Raw genomic sequence first — 26421 nt, forward strand, 5'->3', positions numbered from 1 at the left:
ATTACAAAAGCCATCCCAGCTTCTGATTTGATCCCGGAATGTCCCTATATTCCCTGCCACCGCTGCCACTGCCGAAATCCAGGAGGAGGAACTGGTGCTTGTCCCAAGGGATGGTGATGGCTGTGTTGGACTTTCTTCGCCAACCGAGTTTGTGCAGTGACTGGGGAGATGGAATAAAAACTTGCCCGCAATATCTTTGCTTACTTTATTTTTAAATAGTAATAAAACAGCTGCAACTCACCGCTCTACACCAGCCAGTACCGTACAAAGCATTTGGTCAACTTAAATACAGTTTTCAAAATAATCGATTACCCTATCACATTGCTGCATTCGGTGCAGTAGGTAAACTCCCCCTGCTAATTAGTTAAATGGTTAAGATACCTCAGGTGTGCTGCCATGCAGGTTGTTATTACAAACACACACCTCTGAGTAGCACCATTGACCACCTCAATATTAAGAAAACCTAACATGCAGCAGCGAGGGAGCATCCCATGACCTCTCCATGGTTGCTGCTGCCGGCCTCCTCCTTAGGCAGCTCATAGTGGCTGCTGGAGAATGGCCAAGGAGGAGAAGCTGCCCCTTTCTAAAATATACAAATTGGTATGTGCTTTTCCTGGATTATCTCATGAGGATCATCTAGTCAAACCCCCTGCACTTGCAGGAATCTTTTGCCCAATGCAGGACTTAAAAACTATAAGGTATAGAGTATTTTTTTTCCAACCCAGTGACTTGGATGGGTGAGGAAATACAGGACAGCCATTTTTATTAAAATTTGAGATGTGTTAGTTAATAAAAATATATATGTGGCAATCTGTCATGGAACAACGCCATTGAAGAAAGTCACAGGGGCAACCCAAATCTTGTGGTTGGATGTGAAGGGGCCCCAAAACTCCATGACCTGACTCAGTAGAAAGCAGTTTCCTTTGCTCATATATTACTCTTGCAGTGGGACTTCTGCATTTTCTGGGATTGTGCCAGGTAAAGAGTCCGAGAGGTTTTCTCATGCCTTCTTTTTAAAACTTGAAATGATGGGTATTGAATTTGGGAACTTTAGCATGCAGAGCTGATGCTGTACTACAGAGCCAGCACCCCACCTAAATCCTAAAAGGGAGATTAAAATAAAATAAAAAATAAAATAAAATAAAATAAAATAAAATAAAGGCTCTTTAATATTTTGTGGCACCTGAGCTTTGCCATGTAGTAACACTTCATGAGAATTTTTTATATGAAACGCGCTGAGTACAAAGACTGCATTGTGTATGAACTCTTACATCTGGCAAGGAATGTAGAAGCATCATTATAGCTTTGAATCCATTTGCAATTGTAATTCATGGAAGTGACTTGCTGTGACAGCCGAGGTTATAAGTACCTTTTATGCTCTTAAAAACTGATTGCCTTTCATATCCCTAAATCTCTTTGTAGATTTTCCACAAGCATTTTATTCTCGCTCTATGTGTGTGTGTGTGTGTGTTTGAGGCAAGTTCTTGACATGACACTGCAATTGCACATGTCGCCATAGAAACCACCTGTGGGACAATTTTGGGGGATATTTTGGGGTGGTTTTTTTTAAAGTGATGTGGACGTAGTTGCATTTGATCTTGGAGACTGCTTTTGGTTAATGAACAATGAAGAGAAACAGCCTATAATTAAAACACCTTCACTGCGACATTTTAATGATGGCCAATTAAAATGATGGTTTAATTTTGGCTCACATTCATGTTAATTTCCTGTCCTATAAGGAAGGTCAGTGTGCTAATGCTTAAGACTGCAATCCTGCAGCCAGTGACCTAAGAGTAAGACTTACTGAACTTAAATGAGCTTAGTCTGGAGTAAATATGTGGAAGACTGTACTCTTGGTAAGATAACAAGGGAGAAATATTACCCTGCAGCAAAAATTACTGGGAAATTTTGGATGCCAGGCACACCAAATTTGTGCAAGCAACCTTCTCCAATGCAGTGCCCTCCTCTGATTTTATCCCAGAATGTCCCGCTTTCCCTTTTGATGTTCAAATTTGCATCAGAGAAATGTGGATATTATGGAGTTATCTCACCCCCAAGCCATCTGAAGGCAGCCCTGTATTGGGAAGTTTATTAATATTTAATATTTTATTAGGTTTTTATATACGTTGGAAGCCGCCCAGAGTAGCTGGGACAACCCAGTCAGATGGGTGGGGGTATAAATATCATTATCATTATCATGAAATAAATACCCCTGACCATAGGTCCAGTCGTGACCGACTCTGGGGTTGTGGCGCTCATCTCGTTTTATTGGCCGAGGGAGCCGGCGTTTGTCCGCAGACAGCTTCCGGGTCATGTGGCCAGCATGACTAAGCCGCTTCTGGCAAACCAGAGCAGTGCACAGAAATGCCGTTTACCTTCCCGCCGGAGCGGTACCTATTTATCTACTTGCACTTTGACGTGCTTTCGAACTGCTAGGTTGGCAGGAGCAGGGACCAAGCAACAGGAGCTCACCCTGTCGCAGGGATTTGAACGCTGACCTTCTGATCGGCAAGTCTTAGGCTCTGTGGTTTAACCCACAGCGTCACCCGCGTCCTATCATGAAATAGGATGTTCCTATTTTCATCGAAGAAATGTTGGAGGGTATGCAGCTAGTAAGTGTACATTTGGATGAGGCTGCAAAGGGCGTGGAAGGGCCCAGTCACCGTGTTAACGCCCTTTTCTCCAACCTACGGGCTGAGGCCAAAGTCAGCCGCACTCAGAGTAGCCCCACTGACATTAATGGATGTGGCTGACTTGGCTCAACTCTGATTACCGCCCTATACATTTGCTGTTTTTAGTTCCACATCTTCAAAACGAAATAAAATGACACTTTCCCCATTAATTTGCATATGCAAATCAGTGCTGAGAAGGACAGCATGCTTGCTGCCTGCACCCCACACTTCGGCTGGTCCCCGACCCGTTAAACCCCTCTTTCCCCCCAAGCTGGTTCTCCATCCATCCAATCCCTCCTCCTTTTGCACAGGTGAAAATGAAGCAGAGCATCACTTTGCGGGATCCAAATCAAGGCGAGAGAGAGAGAGAAAACGCGCAGACCTCCGCGTTATCCGATTGGCTAAAGCGCCGCCAACCGCTCTCACGATTGGCCGGCTCTTTTACCCTAGGCCCGCCTCTCTTTCCTCCCCTCTTTTGCCCTGGCAGAGGCGGAGCAACTTGTGATTGGCCAAGCGGTTGGCGTGTTGTGATTGGGCTTCCGTGCTGAAGAGCCGGAGGGAAGGAGTAAACAGCAATCCCGGCCTCCGTCCCTCCCATCCTTGCACACGTCAAATAGACGGGTGCCTTGGTTTGATTGACGGCGCGAGAGCTCTCGCTTGGGGCCCCGCCCCCTCATTCCTTGCCTGTGTGGCTCTCGCGGGAAGTTGGAAGGGGGCGGCGTCTCCTCGCCGAGGCTGCTGCTGCTGCTGCTCTCCGCGCGCGCTCATTCACTCTCTTTCTCTCCTGCTGAGTGGCTGCCTTGGGCCGGGCTGCCCCAGAGGAAAACGGAGGGGAGCGGAAAAAACCCTGTGTTTCAAGGACCCGTCCGCGCAGGTAAGAGGGTGAGGCGGTAGGGCAGCCAGTCAAAAGTGGGGTGCTGTGTTTGTGGGTGCGGCGCCCTTTTCTCCCCTGGAAGAGCCAAATGGGGTGGGTGGGTTGGAAGAATGAAAGGGGTGGGTCTCCCTCTTTTGCCTCCTGGGGTGGGGTGTCTCCTCATTTGGGGGTGTTTGGGGAGGAAGGTCTTCTCAGTATTTGGGGAGAGGGTTAGAGGAGGCCAGCAAGTCTAGGAAAAGATTGTGGGGTGTCTGTGGGTGGCTTGCTCTCTCCCAGTAACTTTCCTACCTTATGTATTTGAGGGACAGTCCCCCCCTTTTTACTATAGGTGGAAGTTGAGGGGGGGTCCTTTCCATTCCCTCCCCTAAAATTATATATACAAATGAGAGAGAGAGAGAGAAGAGGTACCTTTTTCTGAGAAAAAGGGCTTTTGTTTTCTTGGAGGGGTGCTCTGCCCACCCCCTTCATAACAGACATGGTTAGGGTCTGGCCTTCCTTCTGGGACTGGGCTGGACCCATGGCTGCCCCCCAATGCACAACAAGCACAGCTGGCCTTTGTTGAGCTCTTCCCTTTCCTTGCCCCAGGAGTCAGAGGGGTTTTTTTTGGGTGCTTCTGGATAACTCTTTTTCTTTCCCTCAGGAAACATGGTGGGTAACAGCTGTGTTAGTGTTGGCTGTGTCAATGTGCAGGTAGCCCTTTGCAAAGGGACTTTGGCAAAGGGAGGCAGGAGTCTGCCCCAAGAGCCTTACAATGTAAAAAAACAAAACAACCCTCAAAATATGTTTCTTTCAGTACTCTGCCTGACTCTAGTGCTAGGGCACCCCAGCTTTCCTCAACCTGTTGCCCGTTAGCAGTCTTGGACTACAACTCCCATCAGACGCTGTGTCATACGGCTGTGCTGGAGTAGACCTTATGGCTGTGCTGGCTGACACTGATGGGAGTTGTAGTCTACAACAGTTGGACAACACCAGGTTGGGGAAGACTCCTCTAGTTGTGATTGTTCTAAGAAGGTTATCAGTGGCTACTAGCCATGATGGCTATGCTGTGCCTCCAAGGTTGGAGGCAGGAATGCTTCTGAATACAGTTGCTGGAAACCATAGAAGGGGAGAGTGCTCATGTGCTCAGGTCTTGCTTGCTGGCTTCCCTTTGGGCCGTCTGGTTGGCCACAGGATGCTGGACTAGAAGGGGCATCGGCCTGATCTAGCAAAACTCTTACATTCTTAAGATGACTGCAGAGATAACAGTTTTGGTGCTGGTAACAGCCAAAAACTTGTAGGTTTTTTTGTGGTGTGTAGGAGAAGGAGATATGTCAGGGTTCAATATGTCTGAATGGGCAAATCCAGTGGCTAGCAAGATTTCCATCCACTGTGTCCTGGCCTTTTATGATTGTAGCTGGAGGAACACTTTGAATTTTGGGGTTGCCTGGGACTTTATTTTTTTGGTAGTCTCAGTTGCACCCGTTGCACTGTCTTTGACTCTTTTAGTGGATACTCTATCTGTTCCTTTCCTTTTCCATGTGAAGTTCACATTTCTTTGGCTGCAGTCTCTGAGAATCTAGATTCGAAATGGAGAGCAGAGCGTTTGGAATTCGCAGAAAAAAGATGTTGTCCACTTGGGATGTTGATGCTCGCATCATTGTTAAACAGTTGGGTTTGTTGCTGGTGCATTGTGTTGCCTAAAGGATGAAAATTTAGCAACCCTGAGAAAGGTAATTAGCAAAGCATATGGAAGAATTAATGGTGCATTAGTAAACTGGAGTGTAGATAATTTGCAAGCCTGACTTAACTAGGTATGAAGTGATGCGCACTTTCTGGGGGTTGTTAACTTGCAATCTCCAAGGTTGCCCACCTGGCCAAAAGAGCTGCGCCTTTGTGTTTGTTTCACTGCTGTGCAGGTGCAGTCTGGGCTTGGGATCAAGTTTGTGAATAGCTCTTTGTGTGGTGCCAGCACCTGCACTCTCAGGACCTAGGCAGCAAAGTGAACCTTGTGAAAAAATGGTGTTGCATGAGTTAGCTGGAGAGGAGCTGTTTGAAAAACAAAGGCAGCTCTCCTGGTCTTAATTTAGCACCTATTACCAAAAACGATGCCAAGTATTCTTTGGGGAGCCGTGGGTGTCACAATGTGTGTGGGGGGGATATGTGGTTTTATAAAGTGGCGCTGCTGTCATTTGACGTAACCAGTGTTGGAAATGCTGTGAATGGTCTGTATTGTAGGTGACGGCAAGGTGTGCTTAGGTCTTGCGTCTTTCCAGACTCGAATGGGGAAAGTATTTCCGTGTAGGAATAAGAATTCCTAGAACTGGTATAGTGTGGCACAGTCTTCATCAGCCTGCAGCCTTCCAGATGTTTTGGATGACAACTCCCATCAGATGCAGCTCAGCACATCCATATTCCCTTCAGATGCAGCATCATACAGCTATGCTGACTAGCAGTGTTAGAAACTCAGATAAATAAGCTAATTGCCAAATGGCACCTTAAACTTTAAGTTATGGTCACCACAATGAAATGCCTAGGCACCATTTTTTCCTGTGGATTTTGTTATTATTTTTATACCACTTTGTATTTTAAAGAAGAAAATCTCGAAGCAAATAAAACAAATTCAAGCTTCAAGGAAAATATTTTAGACCCTTTTTAAAGTGACATTTTGCTTTCCCCATATTTATTTACCTAATTTATATAGCTGCCCCATAGCGGAAGTACTCTAGGAAGCCAGTGTGGTGTAGTGGTTAGAGTGTTGGACTAGGATATTGGAGATCAGGTTTAAATCTCAATTCAGTCAGGAAGCTCACTGGGTGACCTTGGGCCAGTCACAGCCCCTTAACCTACCTCACAGGGTCGTTATAGGGATTAACTGAGGGGGGGGGGAAACCATGTACTCCTTGGAGAAAAAGATGGGATATAAATGCAGTAAATAAGCTCTGCTTACCTAGGGTTGCCATATTTCAAAAAGTGAAAATCTGGACACAAAAGTTTTTGTTTTTATTTTATTTTGAGCCAAAGTTGCTTTTTTTCCTTTCCTTTTTCAAAATCTCAATTTCAAATTTCTGACTTCTGTACTTCGGCTATGTCTGGATGTACGGCAGCCTTAGCTGAAAGGGCCAGCTAGATGGAGATGTCTGTCGCCAGCCCAGCATCCAGAGATCCAGTTGCACCCATGCCCATTGCAAAATGTGCCTGGCGCCTAGCTAATTTCTAACATTGGTAATAACCAAGATGCTGACAGGGGAACCTTAAGAATCCCTAGTTGAAATCTTGCCTCTTGCATGTGCTTACTAGGTTTGAGAATAGTAATACCTACAGTAATTTTGTGGTCACATTGAACATGTTCAACTGCTATATAAATGCTAAGTACTATTAATAATGTGGCACGTATGTGTTGATGGCAGCGCATTATCATTCTGCACCAGATAATCTCTGAATTTGGGCATTTGTGGCTTCTCAACACATGTGCACACAGCAAGACTAGTCAGAAGCAGTATCATTAATATTTCTTACGCGAAATTGCCTTTGCAATTTGAGAGCCAGTGTGGTGTAGCGGTTGCAGTGTTAGACTATGACCTGGCAGACCAGAGTTCAAATCCCTGCTCAGCCACGAAGCTCACTGGGTGACCCTGGGCCAGTCACTGCCTCTCAGCCTCACCTACCTCACAGGGGGGTTGTGCGGATCAAATGAGGACTTGGAGAAAGAACCATGTATGCCACCTTGAGCTCCTTGGAGAAGAAGGTGGGATATAAATGCAGTCAATAAATTTGCTTAAGCAATTTGCTCACATATTGAGCAGCGCCCGAATACTTATCCTGGATGGTGGGAAGCACCGCCTGAGGAATTCAGGTCTCCTCTTCCTCCAGCCAAAATGGGTCAGTATTTCTGGAAATACTTGCTGCTGTGCTTTTCTTGCACAGCTGATTGATAAATGCAGGGCTTTGTCCTGGAGAGAACTGACAGCAAGCAGTCTATTCTCTTGTTGCTGGTTGATGCTGGCTTGAGAACTGAACAAAGCACTTTAAGAAATATATAAAATTTTGTGCTAGGTGTGATGTCGTTTGCCGTGATGCTAGAATCCTGGCCGAAAAAGACAATCTCCTTTAACTAGGCATGATGTGAACAGTGGTTTGATGACTGATTTAGCCATTGATTGGCAGCAAATCATGCTTTTTATAGGATGAAGAAACAGCGCCACAATACCTGCATTATGATAAATGTGTTGTGATAGAATTGCACTGCTTTGTGGTACCCAACATTAACTCCAAGGTTCTCACCTCTGATGTTACAGCCCATCGTCCCCTATATTTCTGATTCAAGTCTTCCTGTGTTCACGTTGCAGCGCAGCCAAAACTACATCACCCTAACACAAGGGAGGCAGGACTGAAGACTCTGGTTAACCTCAAGGTTTCCATAATAAGGAAAGTCTATAAGAGGGAACTCCAAAACAGCAGCATATGGCAGGGTAGACAATGTGAAGCCCTCCAGGTTGTTTGGACAACAGCGCTCATCAGGCTCAACCAGCATAGCCAATGGGCAAGGATGATGGGAGATGTAGTCCAAAATCTCTGGAGGGCAGGACCACCTATGGCATAAGAACTCCATGGCATGGAACATTGGCTGACTGAGAGGGGAAAATATGGGAACTGGGTGGGAGGGGGATGCAGTGGAGTAGGTTGGAAAAAGGAGGAGAGAAGTTACCTGGATATTAAAAGGATAAAATAGACCCCCTTTATTGTGTAGGTAGGTGAACTCTTCCAGAGGTGGAAGTGAGAGCTACCTATAGACATGAGTGGACAAATCTAAATATTTTAATATAGCTTGGGCTGGGCATAGGGGTCAACCTCACAGCTCAGAGCCTCCCACCGACCAATAAGAACCAGCTCTGTTCCATGGGTATAGAATACTGACTGACTGTGGAGAGGAGCAGGGATGCAATGAGGCAACTGGGTCTCTGAACAAAATCATGGCATGCTGCAACGTTTTATTGCAGGATCCAGCTTCACTTCTGTTGCCCCAGTGTATGTGGTGCAGAGTCACTCCTTAGCAACCCTCCTTGTTCCCTCTACTGCACACAGACTCCATGACTGTCCTTTGACATTATTTATTGTTGTTGTTAGCATTATGATGATGCATTTATTTCCAAGGAGTTCAAGGTGGCATACATGGTTCTCCGCCTCCTCCTTTAATCCCCACAGCAACCCTGTGAGGTAGGTTAGGCTGAGAGGCAGTGGCTGGCCCCCAAGATCAGCCAAGTATGGCTTTGAACCTTGGTCTCCTAGGTTCTAGTCCAGCACTCTGACCACTGCACCGCACCAGATCTCATTCTGCCTCTCATTCTGACCTGGTTGCTTGTATTTGAGTCACCCCTCCCCCAAATGGTTCCAAAACTGCTTCTTTTTCCCTCTCACATCTTGAACCAATCCTTTTATGAGCCACACTCTCACTTCTGTTTCTTGACACCTGATTCCCTCTTACCATTGTGGACCGCTCTCACCATTCATCTCTTTGTCTGGCTAACATAGACTGTGAGCTCTCCTCCACCCTCCACTGCAAGGCTTGTGTGTCTCTTATGTACAGTGTCTAGCACACGGTGCTGTATAAATGTTAAACTGCGGCAGCACTAGAAGGTTAGCAAATGGGCTTCTTAGTCTTTTAATCTGCACTCCGTTTTCTGCCCTTGGCATGAGATGCGAGACAAAATTAATGTACCGGCTTCCGTTTTTCAGGAGGAAAATACACACCAGTCGTGTTAACAGGTGTGTCTGGTGAAGCTTCAGTGGCTCCCTGATGTTTGCATTAATATTGCAGCCTCTGTGGACAAGCTGTAGGTTAGCTAAAGCACACAGCAGGGTTTAATAAGACGTGGTAGGAGAGAACTTTGCGCAGGCCATGGTGTTGTGCAGTTTATTTGCAGAGCTCAAAATTAGCCGAGGCCCTATAATGATTAGCAGCTGGCCGATAGCCCAGAAAGACGCACAGAGCCTGGATCTGGCAGCCCTTGGCAGTAATTTTCTGGAAGACAATTGTCCCTTAGCTCTTTTTATTATCGGATCGATTCTTTGACAATAGCACTTCTGTTTACAATGCTGATTCTATCAGGGTGCTTTCCGTAGTGTGGCCGGGTGTGACCTGGTTGCTCTCATAGCTGCACATCTGTTTTCAAACCTGGCCACTTACCTTTCTCTTATTAGACTCCCCTTTCTCAACAGTCCCCACCCCCACCCCCTGCAACCTATCTGAGCTGAATGGAGTGTGGAGCTGTGTCAGTTTGCTATGTTCCACATCCACTTGCAGGCAGACGTTCTCTAGGTCATCCACTCTGCTGCAAACAGTGCGCTGCCCCCTCTAATCAATTTGGAGTCCTCTAGGCGCTGGTGCAAACAAAGCCTTGCATGATGCAAAACAAGCAGAAGGGTTGGCTATACTGGACTGGATGAAGTGTCCATCAGGTTCAGCACTCTGCTTCTCAACAGTGTCTAGCTAAGGATACTCCTGGAGAACTCTCAAGGAGAGCATGATGGAGATAGGCACTTACTGTGAGTCCCTAATAAGGCTGGGTGATACCTGGTTTTCAACAGCTTGATATGCCACCAGCTAAATATCACGATATACTGATATATTTCCATGTCTGAAATAAGGATGGAACAATGTAGAGGCATTGGCTGGCTTCACAGTTTTCCCCACATTGTGATTTTTGCACCGCACGTGCATGCACACACCCTCCCCCATGATTCGCAATGTATTGCCAGGTAAAAAATAATGAAACCGATATCACAATTTGGGACGATACCCAGCCCTAGTCCCTAGCATCCATTGTGCAGGAGTGTACTACCTTGTATCTGGGAGTTCTGCCTTGTTATAGTGGCTAATTACTGGACTGCTCTTGTGCTTGAATCCTGCTTGTTGGTTTCCTACAGGCAGCTGGTCCGCCACTGTGAGACCATGATGCTGGACCGTTGCCTTGGTTGTAAAAAAAAAACAACAACAATCCTCAAAGCGGTTTACAAAAGATAAAACAATAAATCAAGAAAAAATTACAACCCTGCTTTAGATTGATAAACTCACAGAGGAATCTGTTTGCTAGCTTCAGTTTTGTCCAGTAGCCAGTTAAGAGAAGCTGTGACCAAGCAGATGTTGTTGTTCAAGGTACCAGGTGTGTTTTGCTGCTAGAGGGCTGTGTTCGGTTGGCGGTCTCAAGTTGTGTCAACCAGTTCTGCAGTAACTCTTCTTTTTGTAGTCAGTTATTTCTGCAGGAATAATAAGGTCAAACGAAAATCTGTGCAGAGAATGGAATTACAAACTAAGCCAAGTAGCAAAAATAATAAGTGATTACTTTTCTGGTGGATTTTCCTTTAGTGCAGTAAGCATGCCTAAGAATCTGTGCTAAAGATAGCCTTCCGCAATCCTTTTGGATGGAGATAATACATATATTAATGATTGCAAGGATTATGTATGTGAGGAGCTGGGGGGGGGGGGAATACAGGGAAACCAAATAAATTGGATATACAGTGCGATCACAATTTATGCACATTTAACTTGTTCGATTGCAACCTTGCACGGTAGAAGGCCATCTGGTTGAAATTGTGCAAATTGGGAAACCTTAAGAGCTGTTTTGTGTTGGGTGCAGAAAGAGCTTTTAAGCTCTCTGGAGGTTCTAAGGGGAAGTGCCCTCTCTACAGGTTAGATGGCTTCCAGTGGCTTCCTCTCCTCTCCTCTCCTGTAGAGGAGATGAACCAGCAACAGAAGGGGACAGTGCTGGTGCGGTGGACAATGTTGATAAGCCCTCTTCCTCAGCCTTCTGGAAGTTCCAATCCTTCTAAACAAAGACAGTTTTTGGCACCTAACCAAACTCCCCAAAACAGCTTTAGCAAATAGCTTCTTGGTTATAATGCCTTAATGCTTCCCTTTCCCACTTCCCCTTTCTCCTTTCTGTTTAGTCCTATCCGGAAGTCTGTGTTATCCATCCTCCACATCTCAATCTATGGGACTAATCTCCTCCTGCTCTCTGCCCAGCATTGTCTTTGAATTGTAAGAAGCTTTTCTCCTTTTTAAGGCATAAATCTCCTCTTTATGTTACCTTCTCAGATGAGGATGCTTTTCCAAACAACATGCAAGGAGAATAAAATGCGAGAACCATTTTCTTACCTCTGCGTTTTCCGCTCTCTTGCCAACAGAGAAGCGAAACCACTAGGCTTCATGGAATTGTAGAGTTGGGAGGGACCCCAAGGGTCATCTAGTTCAACCCCCTTCAATGCAGGAATCTTGATTAAAGCATCCAAGAGAGATGGCCATCCAACCTCTGCTTGAACACCTCCAGTGAAGGAGAGTCCACAGCCTCCCGAGGGAGTTGGCTCCACTGTTGAACAGCTCTTACTGTTCCTCAGGTTAACTGTCTCTGATTTGTAATCAAGGGCTGAACCTGCCCTCTTTCCCTGCCACAGATATTAAGGGACACCAACTCGCCTGGTTAAGGATAGGTGATTCTGTGTAGATTTGTCATAATGAATGTGAATCTTGGCCAGACTGAACACTTTACGAATCTGCTTTCTTCCATGTAAGTATTCTCAGAGCCTTTGAAAGAAGTGGTAAAAAGCATCACTCTTCCAGCAATCTCCTTCATTCCCACATACAGTTCACGGGATAATAATGTAACTACCTCCCCATCTCAAGACCAAGAGGGCTAGGGGGAGAGAACGAGTAGGGCGAGCTTAGAGGCTTCTTGGACATCAAAAAGAGACTTCAAAGGTGCTGTTGCACCTGCAGAATCCACAGATGTGGCCTTGGGCTCTGGATTTGAAGCAAGCAAAGATCATGCATTAGTCAGCTCTTGCAATTTCTCTTCATCTCCGTGCAACCAAGTGGTGACTGTTAGAAAGAGCTGCCTTGTTAGTGGAGCCTTTCATTGAGGCTGGGTGACTTGTGGAAATTTCTTTGGGCCAGCCTTGATGGTGGCATGTCCTGCTGTCACACTTGCCCAAGCCCTGATTTTTAATTGTAGATGTTTGGGACACCTTCACACTTGGACAAAATTCATAATGCTAAACCTATTTGATATCTTACGAAATTGTATGCCGGAAGATCCAAGGCAGACAAAATTCATGCAGCACATAGTTAAACTATGGAACTCACTTTCACAGGAGACAGTGATGGCCACCAACTTGGATGGCTTTGAAAGAGGAGTAGACAAATTCATAGGAAGAGAAAGGCTATCACTGGTGACTAGCTATGATGGCTATGCTCTGCCCACAGCCATACTTCTGAATAGCAGTTGTTGGAAACCACTATAGGGGAGTGTGTTCTTGTGCTCAAATTCTCATGCCGGTGAGAACCGGATGCCTAACCAGATGGGCAATCTGCAGCAGGCCCCAAGCGTGTGTTTCTGACTTCTATATGCCTGGAGTTGCCACCTCATTATTATTAATATTAATTATTAGTATTTCTAACAGGTAAGATTCAGACTCCTAATCTGCAGCAACCTCTTCTTTAGTATCCTGGGAATTCTTCACTGTGTTCTTGCCCCTCTAGCTACGACAAACCCGAGAAGCTCCCTGGCTGGTACTCAAAAGAAGCGCTAAGCTCCATTCCAACACAGATGCTGCTGCAGCTTTTTATGAATTAAATAGTAACATGTCTGCGACGGGCTCGGACAGCTGGCTCCGGGCTTTAGTTGGGTTTGTGAAGCTGCCTTAGCAAGTGAGGAGGAGCGAACTCCCAGCCTGCCACGGGGGGGGGGGGGCATGTCCTGTTGGTGCAATGATTAATGCACGATGGTGGATGCCAGCGCATCTTGAGTCCTGGGTGGCTGTGTAAAGTAGGTCAGCTATTTTTTAAGTCATGATTATTTTATCAATATTCCTTTGTAAGGGGGGGGGGGTAATGTGTGTGTGTGTGTTTGTTTGAAAATGGCAACTTCATTAGCGATCAGCACAACAGCAGTGCTGCTTAAATGGGAAATGGGTGCTTTCCTGTCGCTCAGTTTCCACCTGCGCTACCCAAGCATTTATTTTTTTATTTGCTGCATTTAAAGCCCACCTATTCCTCTTAGGGGTGCAAAGTGGCATACCTGTTTTCCACACCCATGCACCCCATAACAACACAGAGGCAGTGACTGGCCCAAGGTCACAAAGTGAGCCTCGTGGCTGAGTAGGGGTTTGAACCCTGGTCTCCCAGGTCCTAGTCCATCACTCTAACCTGTACAGTGGTACCTCGGGTTACATACGCTTCAGGTTACAGACTCCGCTAACCCAGAAATATTACCTCGGGTTAAGAACTTTGCTTCAGGATGAGAACAGAAATTGTGCAGCGGTGGTGCAGCGGCAGCAGGAGGTTCCATTAGCTAAAGTGGTGCTTCAGGTTAAGAACAGTTTCAGGTTAAGAACAGACCTCCAGAATGAATTAAGTACTTAACCCGAGGTACCACTGTACGCCACACTGGCTTTCCAACATTGTCCTGTTGTGATTGCAAGCGCTGGCAACACTGAGGAGCTTGGCACTGAAGTCTTAGAATCACAGAATCATTCTTGTAGAGTTGGAAGGGACCACGAGGGTCATCTAGCCCCACCCCCTGCAGTGCAGGAATCTTTTGCCCAACGTGGGGCTCAAACCCACGACCTGGAGATTAAGAGTCTCATGCTCTGATTGAGCTATCTATCATGAGCCATCTTACGCCTGTTTACTCGGAAGCAGGCCCCCACTGTACACAGCATCAACCACAGCAAACATGGCCAATGGCTAGGGATGATGGGAGCTGGTAGTCCAACAACACCTGTAGAACCACAGGTCCCCCACACCTGGTGCGTAGGATTGCAGCCTTAACCTCCAAAAGCCTCTGAACAAGTCAGTATTTTTTATTATTTAGAGCCTCTGTATCCCATTCTTCAGCCAGAAGAGTGGCTCCTGGTATGATTTACATGCATAGTTTGTGAAAACAATACAGTCTCTACGCACCGGCTTAACAGACAGTCTAAAAGACACGGCATACAAGGTGAGAGGGACAGGGAGGGAAGAGGGGAAGAAAAGCAAACTCTGGTATCCGTCCTTAAAAGCTAAATGGTTCTTATAATCAGCAGGAATGGAAACAGTTCAGTGGCAAGAAGTCCAGCATGATTGAGCGGGCCTTTCAGGGGCACAGATGGAGGTCAGCCCTGCTTCTCACCCTTCCCATCGAAGGCAGCCTGCTGGGATGGCAGCTACCAGCTACTTCCACCACAACCCTCTGCCTCCGATTTTGGGAGGCTTTCTCGCTGAATTTTCAGCAGGCAATTTCATTCTCTCACCCTGCCCTGAAACCTCCTCCTTCTGGGCTATGTTTAGAGGAGTGGTGTCCCCCCCTTCCATTTGAGGCAGAGGACTCATTAAAAATGCAGGGTTTTCTAGGCCACGAAGCTCGCTGTTTTACTCTGGAATTAGGCTTCTCAAAGCAAATCCTTTTATCTGTTCCAGCTCAGCAGAACAAGGAATGTTGGATGCTCTCATATTTTGGGAGTGCTCAGGACTCTCTCCCCCCCCTCCTCCACTTTTTCAGATGGCAATGAGATTTGCTCAGCTTGGAGATCAGCTGATGCCTTGTCAGGCTTGGTATTTAAACTAGACAGCAGCCTGGCATCTGACTGGCTTACACACCTCCTGCTTCTGTCTGTTGTGTGTGAACCTGGACACATATCCTGTTTAATGGATGCACTGCTTAAGTGATTAATTCTCGGAAGTGATTGGGTATGTTTCCATTCGTTTTCTTTCCCCAGACTCTGGAGTAAAGAGACTTTTCGGTTCTCTGCTCAAAACCTTATATTGAGGGCTCAGTGCAGAGTTCTACATTTTATTCAAGAGCTCTTGGTTCTTGTGGCTGTACCAGGGGGCTGAGGCATCTGCTTCATGGAGGAAGAGGGCTATCAATGGCTACTAGTGACAATCGCTATCCTCTGCCTCCACAGTTGGAGGCAGCCATGCTTCTGAATAGCAGTTGCTAGAAACCGCAGGAGAGAAGGGTGCTCTTCTGCTCAAATCCAAAATGAGCCACCTAGTCCACCATCCTCCCCTTGAGACTGACCCAGAAACTCCAGCAGGTGCAGAATGCCGCAATGAGACTGCACTGGCTCCTGGGGGAGTACAGGATCAGGTTTAAGGTGCTGGTTTTAACCTTTAAAGCCCTATACGGCCTAGGACCCTTGTACCTACGGGACCGCCTCTCCTGGTATGTCCCACGGAGGACTTTACGGTCTTCAAACAAAAACATCTTGGCGGTCCCGGGCCACAGGGAGGTTAGGTTGGCCTCAACCAGAGCTAGGGCTTTCTCGGCTGTGGTCCCGATCTGGTGGAACGCTCTGTCACAAGAGACTAGGGCCCTGCGAGACCTGACATCTTTCCGCAGGACCTGCAAGACAGAGCTGTTCCACCAGGCCTTTGGCCAAGGCACAGTCTGACCCCCTCCTTCGGTAATCCTCACAGAACTCTAGCTCAATGGTTGCCATGAATTTTGAATTGATTTTAAAATGAATTGATTTTAGAATGTTGTGTTACTTTTATTGTTGTTAGCCTCTCTGAGCCTGGCTTCGGCTGGGGAGGGTGGGATATAAATAAATAAATAAATTATTATTATTATTATTATTATTATTATTATTATTATTATTTATTATCCCATTCTCACAGTTGCCCACCAGGTGCCCATTATGAGAAAGCAGCACCCAAGCACAAGAACAACTCTCCCCTTGTGTGGTTTCCAGCAGCTGGTATTTAGACGCATTACTGCTTCCCAGCTGTGGAGGCAGAGCATAGCCATCATGCCTAGTAGCCATCAATAGCCATCTCCTCTATGAATTTGTCCAATCCTTTTTAAAAGCCCATTTAGGTTGGTAGCCATCACTGCGTCCTGTGGGAGGGAGTTCCATAGTTCAGCTATGCGCTGCATGAAGAAGGACTTCCTTTTATATGTGCCGAGTCTTCCAACTTTGGGGGAAGCTGTTTTGGTTGGGTTTTAAGTAGGCAGTGTTCGTCAGCTGTGAGGATCTTTCTCCACGTGCTTTTATCGACTACGTTGTACAGAATTTGTTGGGAGTGTGCACACAAACACACACCCTCTTTAACTCTGTTGGCGGCCTCTTTATTTTCATACGTAAGATGCCTTGGAGGAATTCTAATCTGGAAAGGTAGGTGGCATAGGATTGTATTAGATCTGAGCCACGAGTATTTGTACAGGGTTTTGCAGGAAATTCTGGAGATGGGCTTTATGGCTTATTTGAATGCATAATCCTGGGCTGCAGATGTAAACTCTCCCCCCCCCCCGCCCCCACCTCCTCTGTTCTAGAAGACATTAATGGCTGGCCTTTAGCCTCTGCTAGCTTTTAAGAAGTTAGGAAGGTATTAGCTCCTCCAGTTCTTCTTAATTGTGTTACACTTTGAATTACAAAAAAAAGTGCATTCTTTAAGTCTTAACTGAGACCCCAAGTTTCCATTTTAAAAAGTAAGACTCTAGTCCTAGGAAGGAAGTTGTGGGGGTTTTTTGTTAGTGCTTTTTATGGTGCATTCTTACTACATTTGTTTTTTGATGAATTTTCTGTGGGAATGGCAGGATATAAATATTCTAAATAATCCATTGTGTGCCCTTGCATGCTGGCACGGAGCTTGGTAGATTCTACATTTTACTTCCTAGAAATAGCCTAGATGCATTTTCATGGCTAACGTCATTACTGAGTGTTAGCTCACGCGTACTAATTTAAAGCAGGTTGTATTTCAGTTGATTGCTTCAACAACCAGATAACTCTGCTGTGCTATACTGCCCTGTTACAATTCTGGAGCCTTTCCAATCTGGGTTCAGGCCCAATTCTGAGAATGAGACAGCCTTGGACAGGTGGAGTGTACCGGTTTCTGCTGGACCCTTTGCTAGCTTTTTTTTTAATGGCTCTTTGGTTGGCAACGAGGGTGTGTGTGTGTGCAATGGCCCTGAGAAATGGGGAAGCAAATTTTGGACCCACACTAGAAACTATAGCTGGTGCAAAATCTAGTTGCTTCATAGACCATTGCATTCCATATCTGTATCATTTGCAATGGCTTCCTGTTCGTTTCTGGGTTCTATTAAAAGCATTAGGACAAGGAAACTTGGAGCACCTGCTTCCTCCCATATTGTTGTGTGCGGCCCTTATTCACGTAATGTTTTACTTTGAAGATCAGTGGGGGGCACAGTGAGAGCCTGACCAGCCATGGGTGCCCTGCCGCCTCCACCAATTGTGAAGAAGTGCCACCCATTTTGGGCATGTTCATGTTCATTTGGGGCAAGGTGTAACCCAAATCTGTGCAATTTACCCAAAATGTGTTCTGATGGCAGTGCTGCTTCTTCATTGGTGGGTGCAGCAAGGGCTCACAGCAATGGCAGGAGTAGGTGGGTGGCAGCACTTTTTGTTCCACTTCTAGTGGTAAAATGGGAAACACCACTCCAGGGCACAGGAATGGGTCTTTTGGTTGTCCTTTTTTCAGAGCCTTGGTATTAGTTGCATCCATTTAAACTTTCCTGTAAGACATCTTCTGTGTTCCTATAAGAGCTAAAAGGGGAGCGGGATGTCATTTAAACAATTCTGTAGGTTTCTCCTTGTGTCTTAGCCTGGAATCCAAGCAGAATTAATGCTCCCTGAAAACTCATTGGCCATTTCATGAATTGTTCAAGAGCATGGCTAGGCAAATTAAGGCCCAGGGGCCGGATGCAGCCCAATTGCCTTCTAAATCCGGCCTGCGGACGGTCCGGGAATCAGCGTGTTTTTACATGAGTGGAATGTGTGCTTTTATTTAAAATGCATCTCTGGGTTATTTTGGGGGCATAGGAATTCGTTCATTCCTTCCCCAAAATATAGTCCGGCCTCCCACAAGGTCTGAGGGACAATGGGCCCCCTGCTGAAAAAGTTTGCTGATCCCTGCTCAAGAGGAACAATAATTACAACTCCTTGGGGTTGATATGATTCAACCATTAAGGGATGACTCTCCGCTAAGAACATAAGATGAGTGTGCTGGATCAGACCAGCAGTCCATCCAGTCCTGTTCTTACAGTAGCCCACCACGGTGTTAGAAATTAACCAGGCACATTTTGTTTCTGGTGCTGGTCCAGTTGCGAATACGTGGAGATTTCTGGGCACCAGGTTGGCAACCACAGTTCAAAAACCTCTTCCTTAGTTCATAGTTAATTCCACTTCCCTTGTATATGTTTCTTCTCCTTGCATACTCGGACTTGTAAGAGCAAGCTACAGTCAAGCAATGTAGTTGAGACCATAGAATTGTAGCATTGGAATCATCTGGCCCAAGCCCCCTGGCGAATAGACATTCCATTATGGCAACCATAACCTAGATTTAAGCTGCCATTTGGCACCATATCTGAGTTTCTGACACTGCCCACCAAATGCCAACAATGGGAAACCTACAGGAAGGATCAGAGGGCAGTGGCAACTGGCATGTAGAGGCATAATGGCTCCAACTTGGAGGCTGGACATAGCCATAGTGGCCAGTAGTCAGTAATAGCCATCTAGACCCTGAATTTGTCTCTCCTTCTAAAGTCATCCAGGTTGGTGTCTGTGACTGCCTACTCTGGGAGAGAGTTCCTGAGTTTAACTGTGCAGAGTGTTCAGCATCATTGGATAGCCCTGAGTTTTAGCATTATGAAAGAGAGATAAATTTTTGTTTTTTGGCACTTCTATCCTGTCTCCTTTGACTTTCAAAAGATCCCTTCCTCCTGCCGATTGGGCCCCCTTTTAAAGATCTTTGACATTTCTCTTCCAAATGGAGTGGTTTTAGGTTAGATGGGAAATACAGGCGGGGGAAAAACAACTCCAGTTGCATTTTGCTGTACTGTATTAAAATTTAAAGTGCTTTTTGGGTTCTTACGGTTGGAAGGGTGCTAATTAATTCATGATTTCACTAACAGCTAAAGTGTTCGAAAAGTCAGCTTGTTTATAGTTTCTGAAATCTCATAGGCTGTACGAAGTTGAGAGTCAATTGCAGCATGAAGTTGCAAGTGGGGAAAACTAGTTGAGGCTTTGGGGCACTTCAGTTTCTGACTTAAAATAAATACCGACCCGTGATTTGTTTTTAAAACTACGTTTCTGGATTGTGGGGAAAGAAGGTTGCTGGAGAATGTCTCCTCCGAGAAAGTAAAGGAGCTGGATTTCTGGAAAGTGTCAGCTGTTTCTGAGAATGATGTATGTGCAGCTTTTAAAGCCATTTCTAACACATCTTGGAATGCCTCGCTTAAGTGTGATATATGCGGTGAACTCTTCTCTTAAAAGCCTTGTGAAACGTGGCATTCACACCAGTAACAGGCACGACCTCCATTTCAACTCCAGCTGATTTCAGGCACTCAGACAAAATGTCTTTTAATTATTGTGGTTTCTACCCTGGTGCTGGGGACATTTTGGACCTCCAGATGTTGCTGGACTACAACTCCCATCATCCCTGACCATTAACTGTGCTTGCTAAGCCTGATGGGAGTTGTAGTCTGGCTGGCAGCAACTGGGGGTCCAGAGGTTCTCCACCCCTGCTCTGTACCAAATTGGGTTCCATGATGGATGAAAGGTGAAATATTAATGTACGGAAATAAAACATTCTTTGAAAACCAGCTGATACTTTAACGTCTTATTATAACACTGTGTTTTCAGGTTATATGCCGCCTTGTGATGTTTTATATGAAAGCATGGCTTTAAAATATTAAAATAAATAAAAGTTTGCTGGATTCGATCTGGCTCAAGGATAAGCAGTGACTAGTACCAACCTGGGCAAGCAAATTGGGGAGTAGTTTTTCCTATCACATGTCTGTGATTCCTGCATCGCAGGGGGTTGGTCTAGATGACCCTTTGTGACCCTTCGAACTCTAGCATTCTATTATCCTATGTCCAAATCCACCCAAGCCTGCTTAGCTTGTCTTTCCACAAGTCTTGTCTACTCTTATGAGTTTCTGACCCCTGCCTTACAGCTGGTCAACCAGAGCTGAGTATTGTAACAGTGGAAACATATCGTATTAACTCTCCCAACAATGCGTAGGAGCTACCTACTTTGGGCACTGGGGATCCAGATGGAATTTATCTTCAGATTTCGCCCCGAGTCTCCCATTGTTAACATGAGAATATAAAGAGCCTAGCCGAGGCATAAATGAAACCAGGGCTTACAAGATCAAGGAAAATGAATGTTCTTCTTGGTAGAGAAGCCATCTTTGCTGGATGAATATCCAAGCAATTATGAACTCTGCTTCTCCCTTTGATATATTTTTCATGGGTGTGAAAGCTACCTTCTACTTAGAAGATTTAATTGGATTCTGTCCATACAGACTGCTTGAAACTGAACTCTCTAGTTAAAAAGAAACATATCGTTGCCCGTGTAATAAAATAAAATAAAACCAATGTATTTCAAAGTAAGCTAAAACCAGTAACCTCCTGGCTTTATCTATGATGCTGTGATCTGATAAGTAGATCTTAATCTTTAGCTGCACAATTTATTGGGAACTTGGGTCCTTTGCAGGGCCTTTTAAACGGACGGGACGTGTGCAGGAGATGTTCCTGGCGGATTATGGGCAGAGTTTTTCCATGTCCTGTCCCTTGCCTTGTAGATAAAAGGCTTTCCCTCTCTCTTGCAAAGTTTCTTCCTTCTAACAGAAAAACGCTGGGGACTGGACCAGCAGACTGAGACACTCTTTGCTTCTGATGGCTTGAGCTTCACAAAGCGAATTGTGTTTTTTCTGGTCTGTGTGTGCGTATCTTCCGACAAAGCAAATCCTAAATTGGATTAGACCCGAAATGCTGCCTTTCCCCTCATTTTCAGGGAGAAATAGAATAGGCAGAATCAAGCTGAACATGGGAAAATTGTCCTCTTTCCTTTCCCAGTCTGCCACCCAGCCGTTAATGGAAACTGTCCAAGGGCACATGAAGCATTGTTTGCTTGAAGGCAGAGGGAGCCTAAAGGTTTTGATTCTAGTTGATTGGAGTCATCTAGCTCAGTATTGTCAACTCTGGCTGGCAGCAACTCTCCAGGGTTTCAGACAAGGTTCTCTCGCATTTCCCTACCTGGAGATGCCAGGGATCATTTTGCATGCAATGCAGGCACTCTAGGACTGAGCTCCCCCCCCCCCCCCACGAAAAAGGTGGGGGGAGCCTTCAGGTGGGGAATATCTGTGGCTCTCCAGAGGTTTTTAGACTCCTACCATTCCCGGCCAAACAGACTAGTGGTCAGCAATGCTGGAAGTTGGAGTCCATTACTATCTGGAGGGCCACAGATTATCTATGGAATTCAGGTAATCTTGGCTTAAGGTGTCTTTTTTTGGGATGGTAGCAATTGATGATGTGCTTATCTAGTGATGACTTTTTCACTGAAAGCTAAAGATGGTTGAAAGAATGGGAGCATGTTGGGTGAATGCTTTTTTATAGCAATGGAAAGAGGACCTTTTTTGGGGGGAAAAAAACATCAATCACAATTGTGTGTCTTTGGGGAAGATGTTATACTGCTGGGCTGTAATCATTAAAAACCCACATATCAGTGTTTACAGCAGCTGAAGCCTCTTTCTCCTTGGTTCTGTTTCTTTGCTCCAAATTATATAAGAAATGCTGTAAAAAAATACAAAAAACAAACCACCAAACACTTGGTTGTGAGGATTTTTTTATTTTTATTTTAATGGCTGTAGCTTTTTCTTTTCTCCAGCCCTGGAAGGGAAACTTAACAATTTAATGGTGCCTGATGCACTAATAAAGATGCCTGCGTGGTTACGTTTAATCCTTTAAAGAGCAGAAAAGAACACTGAAGTTATCAGCATTCCAAAAGCAAGACACACAGACTTAAATATATGCAAAGCCTCAGAGAGGCTGGAGAAATGTACTGTGTTGCAGGAAGATCCTGACAGCCCCCTTGCATCTTTTTTTAAAGTGAGATCTGAATTATTAAAGCTGCCTTTGTTTATTAAATTGAGCCTCTAGCAAAAGGGTTAAAGCAGAGAAATGGCACATAGACTTTGACTGTATTGGGCATAATTTTTTATGGGTGTTACACTTTTTGTGTGTCTGTGTGAGTCTATTACTACCTTAGGGATGTTTCAGCAAGATGAGAAGAATGCATTTTGCATATTGGAAAATGGCAGCAATTTTGCCGCCTTGAGTGGGGCAAGATGGTGAAAAAAGGCTAAAAAAAGAGGTTTTGTGAAAAATGTGCGCACACCCATACAGGTTTTTGGAATGAGGTTAATAAGTGCAAAATGACATTACTGAAAGTTTGTTTTCCAGTTCTGTACTACTTTAGATCATTGGGCTGCCTTCATTTTTCTGCCGTTTCAACACTGGAGCATGGAATTCTCTTTTTGCAGTCCACTTTGTGACACATAATTTTTCCTCTCTGCTTTGCACGCCCCACTTCAGTTTTTTGCCCTTGTGCCTTGAGAAATATGCAGATGATGGAAAATCTTGGCCATTGCAGGGGCAGAGGAAGGACCTCTCCTTTACTTGGGATCTGCAAACCAAACTTTTTCAGGCTCCATCTGTTCCTGTGCTCAGAAGTAGAAGAGATGAGGTTAACTTGTTCCAAGAACAGAGAGCTTGGCCCGACAGGCTTGTGTTAGTTTTTTCTTTGGTTTTTAAATCTCTCTTCCCCACCACCCACCCTTTTTTAAAAAATAAAAAATAAAAAATGTAGACTTTTGAGTGGAACTCTGTAACTGTTTATTTAAAGCAAGAATCCTTTAAATATGGTTGGGGGATTTGAATCTAGTGTCTCCCAAAATGTTTAATGAAAGCCCTGCCTTTTATGACACCACCGGGCAGCTGCTGGGATTAAATCTTCAATTAGGTAGGATTGCGGCAGGCCAAGCAGATTAAACTCCTTTGCAGCTGAAGCAGCTGCCTTGAGGAAATGACATTTATGCGCTTGATCCCTTTTTGAGTTCCCCGTGTCAAGCCTTGAAACATATCAGCGGGGCTGCCTTTGAGAGCAGAAGGGAGCTGCCGCTGCTGCCGAGGAGGAGGAGTTGCAGACAGCAAAACACACATTCAGGGGATCTTAACTATCTTTATTTATTTTTATTCCCCCAGATGGTTACTGGAAACCTTCTTAAAAGCTTGGATTCAGAGATGCATTAGTGTTTAGAGGCCTCCTTTTGACTTAAGGTAAGATGGTCTTAATCAAATCATCCTCTGGCCGTCTCGGTTTTTTGTCTGAACTCTCCCCCCCCCAGCCAGACTGGACTGGAGATGCTCTGAAATCACATAGGATGGCCCCTCCTGCTGCTTGGCATTTAAACAGTTAATATTCATTTTGTGTTAATAAAACTTTCCAGCTGCTTAGGTCATGTGGAGAAGGAGCTTGTGGTGGAAGGAAGGGCAGGCTGATAATCCACAAGGAGTTATAGTAGTATGATGATACTGTTGAGTTGGGGGTCTGTTGTGCATATAATTCAGAATCGCCTTGTTTGTTCAGTAAGCAGATTTGCAGCAGGGAGGGTGGTAGAGAAGCAGGGTTTGCAAAAGGACCTCCCCCTTTAACACGTGCTAACTGGTGAAATTGACGGTCTAGGCTAGGTAAGCAGCAATTACAGGTATTGCTGCAACATGCAATTACTGATTTCCCTCTTGCGACCTGAGAGCCTTCCTGAACCAAACGTGAATCTACTTGTTCAGGTTCGTAAGTGTTAACTGTCCAAAATCTCAATTTAATTGCTGCAAGGCTAGCAATGGGATTGCAAGGTAATGTTCCCTTTTAAAAGTTGAAAATTTCGTAGGGCCATGTGTATTAAAAGACCACCAAATTTAAACAAAATTAAACATAACAAAGCATGAAGATTCTTGAAAGCGTATGAGCTGTGATTACCATTTCTAGAGAATTAGTCGTCTTTGGCAGTTTTTTAACCACAGAGATTAACTTGAGAGAACTGCTTATAATGGTGTGGAGGAACCTTCCCCACAAGAGTCTAGGAAGCATAATTAAAACACTGAACCTAGGCAGTGTGGTTTCAGATGTCGGTTCAATTCCCTTCCATGTTTATAGCTTAATAGGAGGATGGGGTTGGAAGCAGGAATTAAGACTGACAATGAAACTCTTTAATCTAATGTCCCATATGATAGCCTTGTCATTTTCTGTTTAAAATCTCCCATGTGTTTATTTTTCTTTTCAAAATGGAATATTATCATTTTTTAACAGAGCATTTTAAATAGTAACCTTGTGTGGGCAGAATCTACACACTTTCTGTGCCCTGTGACGCTGTATAGCATTGCCAGATAACTTATGTTTTTAAATGTTCCAAATTCCTTATTTTCAAAAGGAGAAAAGTGTGATACATTTGTTCATCTTTACTGCTTGGCTAAAAAAGGAAGGTAATTAAGTTTTTCCCTGGAAAAACAGTAAATCGTTGTTAGAATTAGAATTGTGGTGTTCTCCTGCATTCCATACCTGAACAATTCAGCCAGTATTTTGGAATTTTTCATCAGGTACTTGCTATGTTCTTTGCGGAAGTATCAGTTTGGGTTCAGACTTAGCATAGTTCCAAAACATCAACTGATCATGGGCTTCATATTAACCTGCAACAAACTAAGTTCCAGTATGTGTATTTAATCTGCAGACAAGCTCCCCCCTCCCTTCTGCTGTAGGTTTAAAATGCATCCTATAAGTGCATTTTGCAGCCTACTTATGGAGCCTCAATTCTGAGGTGTCTTTTGTGGATGAAAGTGCGTGCTGATCTGAATTTCGAAGGTTGATGAAATTAAACTGCAGGAGGACTGATGGCAATCTACAGAGCTTTAATGTTATGGCATTATACATATTTAGAAGCGGATTGGATTGAATCCCACTGAGGGAAAGCAGCCTTATTCATAGACCCCTGTCCTGGGCATGCTTTTTTTAAATAAAAAAGCCTGATGGATATGCTCAACATTATGATGAACGTGTTGCTTGCTGAAAATCATTTTGCTGTCAAAAGGACCATATCAGAGACTTGATTGCCTTAAGTGTAGTCTTGCGGGGCTTCTTTGAGGGTGGGGGAAAGAGGGAGGGGAGGGATGATTGCAAAATCGCAATGCTTTGTGTAAACTGTTCTTGCCTTCATGAATTATTCATTTAACCCCCACCCCAAAGCATCAGACTGCTTGCTATATTGCAGAATTTAATACATCTTAAGTGACACTGAATTTGTTAATATGGTGAAGGACGAGAACACGGGCTAGTTAAAAATATCTGTGCCCAGCATGCAGCAGCAGGAAAGAAGGGCTTGTTGACTTGAACTGAAAAGGGTATAAATATGTGCTATATATGTGTGTGTGATATATCTGCATGCCTAATATTTTTGCCACAAGCAAAAGGATAGATTGGGTGTTGTTCTTGAAAGCTTTGAGCAGACAACTTGGATGGCTTTAAAAGAGCATTGGACATGGCTACTCATGACTACTAGCCACAATGCTCTGCATCTGTGATCAGAGGGGTTGTGCCTCTCTGAATTCCACTTGCTGGGAACTGCAGGTGGACAGAGTGCTGTTTGACTCATGGCTTTCCAAAGGCATCTGGGTGGCCACTGTGAGAACAGGATGCTGGACTAGACGGCCCTTTTTTAGCCTCGTCTTAGGCAAGGCCAGTGCTTCAGTGAGGCGAGGTGAATAAATTTGCCTCAGGCGGCAGATCCCATACCTGCTGTTGTGCCGTTGCCAGCTCTGCCAAGACTTTACCTGTGCCACAGATCCCTTCCCCTCACTGCTGCTGCTGAGCCCTAGCTGCTGGCATGGCAGCATGAGCACAGCTGTGGGCAAGGGTGCAATTGTAGCTACAGGGCTGGCAGCAGGGAGGGAGCCCAGATCTACAGGGTGAGGGGGCTGGCGGGGCATTTTTCCTGCAGGTTATCAAATGACGTTTCTTCTGCCCCCAAATGCATGGTGAAGAATCTTCACTGGATGTTTTTAGTTGCA

At 45.0% G+C, this 26421-nt stretch overlaps 1 protein-coding gene across 3 annotated transcripts in view; it reads left to right on the forward strand.

The window, feature by feature from the left end:
* The first annotated feature begins 3382 nt into the window (after positions 1-3382).
* GLCE (glucuronic acid epimerase) overlaps positions 3383-26421 on the forward strand; it is a 58863-nt gene continuing 35824 nt past the window's right edge. Inside the window, exons 1-2 of one of the 3 annotated variants that reach the window (XM_083713150.1) lie at positions 3383-3546; positions 23566-23640. The gene's annotated coding sequence lies outside the window, so the exon portion shown is untranslated. The remainder of the gene's footprint in view (positions 3547-23565; positions 23641-26421) is intronic. The other 2 variants (XM_083713151.1, XM_083713152.1) reach the window with 2 other exon arrangements.

The sequence above is a fragment of the Podarcis gaigeae genome (assembly GCF_964106915.1).
Source record: "Podarcis gaigeae genome assembly, chromosome: 14".
Classification (NCBI taxonomy): Eukaryota; Metazoa; Chordata; class Lepidosauria; order Squamata; family Lacertidae; genus Podarcis; species Podarcis gaigeae.